The sequence below is a fragment of the Gavialis gangeticus genome, unplaced genomic scaffold, assembly GCF_001723915.1.
Source record: "Gavialis gangeticus isolate Ggan-Ray unplaced genomic scaffold, GavGan_comp1, whole genome shotgun sequence".
NCBI lineage: Eukaryota > Metazoa > Chordata > Crocodylia > Gavialidae > Gavialis > Gavialis gangeticus.
The window spans coordinates 62,210,693-62,218,641 of NW_017729022.1; the positions used below are offsets into that span (position 1 = coordinate 62,210,693).

Sequence of the window (7,949 nt, forward strand, 5' to 3'; positions counted from 1 at the left end):
GGCCCGCGCTGGGCTGGGGTTCGCCTGGCTGCGCGCGGCCGCTGCCGCCGCCTCCTTCTCCTCCACCTGGCAGTGGGGCTCCCACTTGGCTTCACCCCCTTCTCCCCGCGCCACTCCCCTCGGGTGAGGTGGGCCTGCCCTATGCAGGGGCTGCAAACATGAGGAGGGGGTGTCTGGTGCTCTGAGAGCCCCCCGCTACCTCCCTCCCTGCAGGTCACTGGCCAGGACGCTGGCCAAGGGTGTCTGTGTGCCCTCTGGGGTGGCAGGGCCCTGCCTGGAGACAAAGGGAGGGGTCAGGCTTCCCGAGGCCCAAGAGGGTTCGTCGTTCCCGGCTCCATGTTCAGGAGCCACCTTCAGCCTCCCAGAGCACTTGAGGGAGCTGAAATTCTCACTCTTCACTCAGCTCATTCCTCACGGCCTTTCACTGTGGAAAGAGCAGCTTTGACTAAGGAGCAGACTGTGGCTGGCCTTTGGCAGCAGTGGCATAAAGGAGCAGGAAGGGGAGTGCAGTGGCTGCTAGGCCAAATTTTTCCAACTATTTGAGCTGGTCTAATACAAGATACCAGGTTTACTCAGAGAACCATGGCTGCTAGGAATAATCACAGCCCCCTGCCCCTTGCAGCCTCCAGCCCTGGATCCTGCTTTGGGCAGGAGGGAAGTAGCTAGTGATGTTTCCCGCTCTGGCAAGTCTGAGCTGCAGAGCAGCCAACTGGCAGCTCGGAGGAATCTGTTTTGATGGAGTTGCAGACCTGGTGCTGGGTCTGACACAGCTCAGGCAGCCAGGGCGGGTGGGAACCATCCCTGTTAGAACTGGAGTCAAAAAAAAGGATGGTGGGTGTTTGCAGCACACTCTTGGGCTTTTAACAACCACAATGTGCTGGCACTCGGCTCAGGTGCATATCTCCACTGTATATACCAGTGCTCAACCTCCAGGCGATAGACCTGACCACCCCACAGAGCCATGTCATCTGGCTTACAGGTCCAAGGGGAAAAAGTGGCAGCGTTAACTGGTAATAGTCCTATGTTGCACTGGCACCTGGGGTCTGTCCATGGACAGCATCATTTTGACTCCCTCTGAGTAGGCTCAGATGACAAGAGTCCTGAATGTGCCAGTGGCTGGTCCAGCATGAAAAGTGAGCCCCTAAAATGGTGAGATGATAGGGGGTGGGATATTTTACTGACCTTTAGGTCAGTGCTTCATGTTTTCAAACATCTCTGTGAAACCATGAAGGCTAGAAATACACTTTTTAAAGACCAGTAGCTAAGATTTGCATGCCATCTCATGCCTTCAGGAACTGTGGTTTTCAGAGAAACATCAAATACGATGAGATTCAAAAACACCATGAGAGTTGGCAGCACTGCTGATCTGTACTGGAATTCCCACCACTGTTGCCATTGGGGGGACTGGAGAGGTAGAAAATATTAAGGGAAACAAATTAGACACAGCTCTGACTTGCCCACATGAGACTTGCCCTGATTCTCCTTTTTGCACATACTGATTTTACAGTACTCCCACTGGCTTCAGTAGACTTTCTCCTAATTTACCCTGGTATATTGGAAATCAGAAGCTTTTATAATCCTCTGTCCCTTGGTGGGTTAACTGCTTTGTTTTTCTCTCTCTTGTTCACCTTGCCTTTCTCAGCAGTGCCACCTCCTTTTTCTTCCCCTATTCAGTACCCTCTATTCTAATCACTGCTTTCTATTTAAAAGCTCTGTTTCCTGCAGTCCTTTCACAGCATCTGACGAAGTAAACTCACTGCTTACAAAAGCTGATGCATGTCTGATTTAGTTTATTAGGTTTATATCTGCCTGACTTCAGACTGACATGGGTAACTACCTTTACCAATTAGTTTTTAACATGTTTATTTTTTCAGCTTTATCAAATCCAGGAAGCTGAAACTGTGTCAGGAGTCCGTGTGCATTACCTGGGGTAAACACCACAGCCATCTTTTTTTACCCATCAAAGCTCTGTTTTCCTTTCATTCTTGCTCCCCTACATATACATGTTTGCTGGAATATTTGTTTTTATTCCTTGATATCAGTTTTCCCTGCTGTACAGAATAAATCCAGAATCTCATGTGAACACACAATTCAATCTGCCACAGATAGTTCAGGCTGAGCCCACACCAACAAAAATGCAAACACAGCCTACCAAAAGTAAACCTCCCATTTATCAAGAGAATTGTCCAGCGTTAACCCACAACCTCAATAAAAAGCCTGGGGAAATGGATGTTGCAATGTGCCCTGAAGGTGAGCAAGCTAGGGGTTGTTTAATTTAGCTTCTTTAGATATGCAGGCTCTGCCTCTTCAAATATGAAGAGTGCCTGGTTGAAGGGGGGTGAAATTGTAAGAGGTTTGCTTAGCTTTGCATGGGGGAAGGCAAGAGTCATGTGAAGGGTAAGATGGTAACTGTCTTCTATTTTGATTAGCCCCAGAGGTACTTTATCAGCTGATTCAGCCAATATTAGCCTCTTTATTACCAAGATGTGTTCTGGACATCCAAGCAAGTAGGTGCCACCTGGACCAAGACAGGGGCAATGTCTGCTTTAAATTCTGTAACCAAAATCCATTCTGACAGTGGGCTGGTCTTGTTGCTGCTAAAGACAATGGCAAAACTTGCCCTGACATTAGTGGGAGCAGAACTGACATACAACTGTACAAAGCAGATATACTCCTATACACATCTGTATGGCAAACCATGGAACATGCAGGGATCTGTGTTACCCAGTTACTGAATTTGGAGCAACTTGTGGGTTACTGGAAGCATTTAAGTAAACCCCCAAGACAGCTATGAAGGCACTTGGAAAGGCTGCAAAAGTTTCAAGTGTCCAGAAGAATGACTCTAAACCAGGGTGCCATGAGATCCTTTCTAGGGTGATGTAGGGTGTTGGGTAATATTAGGAGTACAAACACCTACCCATGATTCAAAAGATAAACCCAGAGGTTTCAAATAGGAATCCATTGTGTCAAAAACACTCTGACCTGCCATCATCTTTCTGACTATTTTGCAACAGAAGAATTGCTCTACTATTTTTCCATAGTCAACAAATGGCTAAACGCTGGCATTTTCTGAGGTGTGCCTTTTGTTTAAAAAGGTTGAGAATCACTGACCTGAAATATAAGATTCACTGAATTTAAGGATAAGTCCCCAGGTAAAGAGAAGGAGATTGTGATGCTAGATGAACGTTTGAAACATCACAGCATTTTGGATGGACAGCTCTGCTTGGTTTGGAACTGGTTGGCTTTACACTGTGCAAAACAGCTTCAGAGGGTGACCATGGAGGAAGGACAGTGATTGTTCTTTGCTCCATGCTGCTGAATTCAGCTAGGTGTGAAAAGCAGGAAAGTTGGCTGGGTGACTTATCTACTGTGCAGCAGTAAGAAGCATGTCCTCCAGATAACACCTATGCACCAACTCATATTTCTTTTTACTAGGAATATTGTAGTAGTGCTCCATTGGAAACACACTTAACTCCCATGGAAATGATGATGCTGCTACAGCTTGGATCACTTTTTGCAGCAGCCTACATCCTGAATCATTCTTCAAGATCTCTGCGCAGAAGGTACCTCCTTCACGGTCTTTACTCTGCTTCCTAGGGAACAGCCACGATGAAGAGGAGTGCTTGGTATCAGAGTTATAACTGAAGTCGGCTTCAAGAGTCAAATGTGTGCCACTAGGGGCTAGAGTTTGTGTCAGGGTGGTGGGCCTCCACAAAGATGGATCCCCTGCAGGTTCTTTGCCAGGTCAGGGATGGGCCCTGATGCTTTCTCCCCAGGATGCAAATCCCAGCTTATGACAGGGAAGTCTGTAAAGGGATCTTCATGCAGATTGTCACTGTTTCTCCCTGTGGGTTTTACTTGGTCTGCAGAGGCCAGAGCTGCGGAGGAGGAACAGAAGGTCTCTAAAAGATTATTAATCCTGTATAATATTTCCATGTGCATTCCTTAAATAGTTTAACACTGAATAATGGAAGAACAACTACACATCACTGTGCCATTCTGCTCTCAAGTACTTCAGTGCACTTGACAGCAGAGTTTGGCTCTCCATGTATCCCTTGGTTTTTACTATTTAATTAGTGTTTGCAATAACCTGATATAATAGCAGCAAGCAGCACTTACACAACGTTACAGGTGAGAACTCAGCCCAGAGTCCTGGCAGTAGACATTCCATTTGGCTTTGCACCAACACAAAGTGCGCACAGCTCCCACTCCATGGCAGGGAGCTGTTTTCAACCATTATGACCTCAAAAGCAGGGTATTGGCAGAGCAGCCCTATTTCTTGACATAGAACATGCCCACATAGCCTCACTAGCAGGAGAGCAGACCTCCCAAGTACAATTTAAAGGCTCCTTCCCTTGGCAAAATTCCCAGGGAGATTAGTGGGTAAACACCACCTGTCCTATCCTATCCTGTGAGTGAATATCCTAGGGCACTGCAGCCTTCTTGGTGCAGGGACAGGTGATCTGAAACCCTCTGCATCAAAACTGATGTAAATCAAACCTCTTCTCTCTTGAGCAACCTGAATGTATTGGCTTATTACTCATTACAAATCTATTTAGCATCTGAACATTGCAGGGCTGGGCTTTGTTCAGCTGTTTATTTTCCCCTAACAAGTTAATTATAGTTATTTTATACAGTCTCTATTACCTTGTTCAGCTTCACTGGCCTTGGTTTACTTGTGAAATGCACAGAATCTCTGTACCCCACAGCAAGTGCTGTGGGTAGTGGCATAAGGCAAGAACTAGGGTCATGGGCTCAAGGTATCTTGCTGGTTGTGCTAATGCCTGATTGGGAGTTTCATTTCTCAGATCCCAAGGTTGTGCTGGGCTGGAGGCTCTCAGCTAACCTGGACTCTCAGGTTGACTGGACCAGACTGATCACAGGTGTTACTTTACGTCAATCAATTTATACCAGGTAGGGCATTGGGCCATTTGATTATGCTACTGATTTCTCAGTGTATATTTGTCTGACTGAGAAGGTGGGTGATAGATAGTTATTTTGAATTGCAGGCCATAAAGCTGATTATTTTGAAGATTTAACTTTCAAAGATTAGGAAGACTGGATCAAGCTGGGCCAGGATCATTGAGATGTCAGGCATCCTCCTGCAGATATTTTTCTCAGCCTTGCTTCCCCCAGACAGACATTTCCCCCCAGGGATGATCTCTTATCTGACCTCCCAGTTGATTATTTGATCTGCCTTCTAAGTTAAGCAGCTGAGACCAGCCCAGAGCCAGAAGCAGTGAGGCGGCAGCAGCCAGCTGTGTGATGTACTTGTTACCTTTTGCTAACCCTCATCAGCCAAACTGCCTTAATCTCACCTGAACCCAACATCTAAACCTCATCAAGATTTTAGGGGATTTTTTTCCTCCAACACATGAATCTTTATCCACACTCCTGTGATGCTACATTTTTTGTGGCTGGGGGACAGCAACACTCCTATATGTGTTTATTTAATTAGTGATGGGGTACTGATATCTTTTCTTATACACAATGCTTTAAAAAAATAGAATATTTTCAGTAAGTTTTGCCTTTAAATTATGTTTTAATCACTGAGGCACTTCAGTTGTGGTTTGGAAATATTCCAAGAGTTACAACTCTGAAATGTCTGATTTATATTGTTGGCTGTTTTCCTGACTGACACCCATTCTGACCTTGAGTGTTTGTCCTTTGCCTCAGGATGGCAGATACTGGGATCTTAAAGACAAAGTTCCCAGTGGAAGAGAAACCAGTAATATAGAACCCAGCACATTCTAAATAAAACTTGCTGTATTTATGTATACCCCAGTTCTAGTATAGGATTGTTATACAGCCATAGGTGCTGTCAGGAATCTCAGCTCAACATCAATGCCTGGTTTCTAGCAAGTATCTCTGCTTCAAGAACTGAGTCTTATCAGAGACCATGACAAAGGATCTTCTACCCATAACTTTGTGTTACCAAACCTTACAACAGAAACATTTCTTCCAAGGCTAAGAAATTGTTCACACATTAAGAAAAAAAGAATTTGGGAGTCTCTGGATAACACTGCCACCCCCATGCCAATCATATGCAGATCATATAGGGGACATTTTAAATTGGCATTACACTTGCTACAAATAGCACTTCTTGTGACATTTTCTTTACAGCATGCTGATAGCATTTTACAGCATGGTACGGTATCTATACTAGAGTTTCCATTATCATTTCCATAAACAGAGCTGCATTAGTGCTAGCATTGATTTTATTTTTAATTCTAAGACCTGGTGTAGACATGGCACCATAATGATCCATGTTTGCATGAATCAACATGTGGATGCAACAGCGTATTTTGGTCTCTTGGTTGTAACAGAAGGTCTGGGATTTCTTTCCTTGTCCATATACTGACAGACCAGGGCAGCAGCCTGGGGTTGGCTGTCAGCTTGCTGATGAATCACATGCCTTGGTTGTGAGCAGAGCTAGCCAGGAATTCTGATTTGCATCCCATCAGCTCTTCCTATGGTGGTCTGTGACTTGGGCCCATCTTGTGATTAGCCCTTGCTCTGGATGAGGGGCAAAGTGCCTATGTGGAGAACTGCAGCTATCTCAGCAGCTGTTTAGCAAATCAGGTTTAAAAAATGGCTACTTAGAAAGGTACTAACACAATTTAAAGTCTAGGCAGACCTAAGAGTTTCTTAACTCCAGCCCTATCTGATTTCCCTCTGCCAAGGGGGAGTTAATAATTTATCTCCTATCCTCCAGTTCCTAATTAATAACTGTTCAAGTTGCAACTCAGATCTATTTTGCCAGCAGAGTGAAGAGATGCCTTATCAGGAACCCACGCATGAACAAGTTGTTGACATGCCAGCCTTCATCTTCCAGTGATATGACCTGCTTTATAGAGCTGGTCTGTAGGCTAGCAATGCCAGGAAACAAACAGAGAATGATAATGTTGGAGGTGTATGCATTACATTTTCTTATGAAGAGACAATCTGTAGCATAACTAGGTGTTTCCAGCAGGGCATCAGCCTCAGACACTGACTTAGAGGGGGGCACCAGAATAGAGACTCCCTGGGCAGTTTGTGTTGTGGCAGGACCTGCAGCCTAGGTGTAGGGGCACCACACTGTTGATGCAGCAACAGCGGGGGGGGGGGGGGCAAAAATCCTTTAGTGCAGCCATCAGGACAGCAGAGACTTCCTATGCTTGAAGAACGGTTATTGCACCCAAAATCTTGCTAAGGACTTTTTTCCAACTACTCAGATTGTCTGATAAAATAATCATATCTAACCAAAGAACCTTGTTTGCCTGTAGTGCAGCCATCAGTTTTCTTTTCACAAAACTACCCCACTGCTCATTGCCACTGCCAAAGGAAATCATTGGTACTTGGCAGCATGAGGCAACTGGTAGCAAGCAGAGGTGGTGAATACAGCAGAGCAGTACAAGAGTGGGGCATAAACCTACCAGGTTTGAGAAATGCTGGGCCAGGGAGAAAAACTTAACAGTTATGCCTCTGGATACAATAGTTTCCATAATGAATCTGCAGATAGATTCCATGATTGACATCATCTTTAGATTCCCTTTCCCTGCATAATTTTAATACACATGATTTTTTGTTACTGTTTAATAGCTATAAAACAGTATCATGTAGTGGTGGTTCTAGTGGAAGACTGATTAATGCCTCTTGCTATGGCTAGAAAGTCAGGTGTCTAAATCCAGCTCCTGGCTTGTGCCAAATGCCATTCTCAGTCAACACAGCTGTAAAAGCCACTTGAGCCGGGGAATCAAAGGCAGCCAGGTGTGATGGTAGCCACATCACTCCCTTCTATAGCTTTAGCTATAGAAACTGGAATGCCTTATGTCACAGGGTGATGGCACAGTATAGCCCTGAAGGGGAGAAGGGGAACCCCGGGATCTGAAACAAGGCTGGGGGGGGGGGGGGGGAGGGGAAAAAAACAAAAAAACCCCTTACCCCCACCCACACAACGGAGAAAACCG

General features: G+C 45.3%; 1 protein-coding gene across 2 annotated transcripts in view; it reads right to left on the minus strand.

The window, feature by feature from the left end:
• Positions 1-7,949, minus strand: part of SYNGR1 (synaptogyrin 1) — a 59,664-nt gene that overhangs the window by 43,816 nt on the left and 7,899 nt on the right. The window lies entirely within an intron of this gene.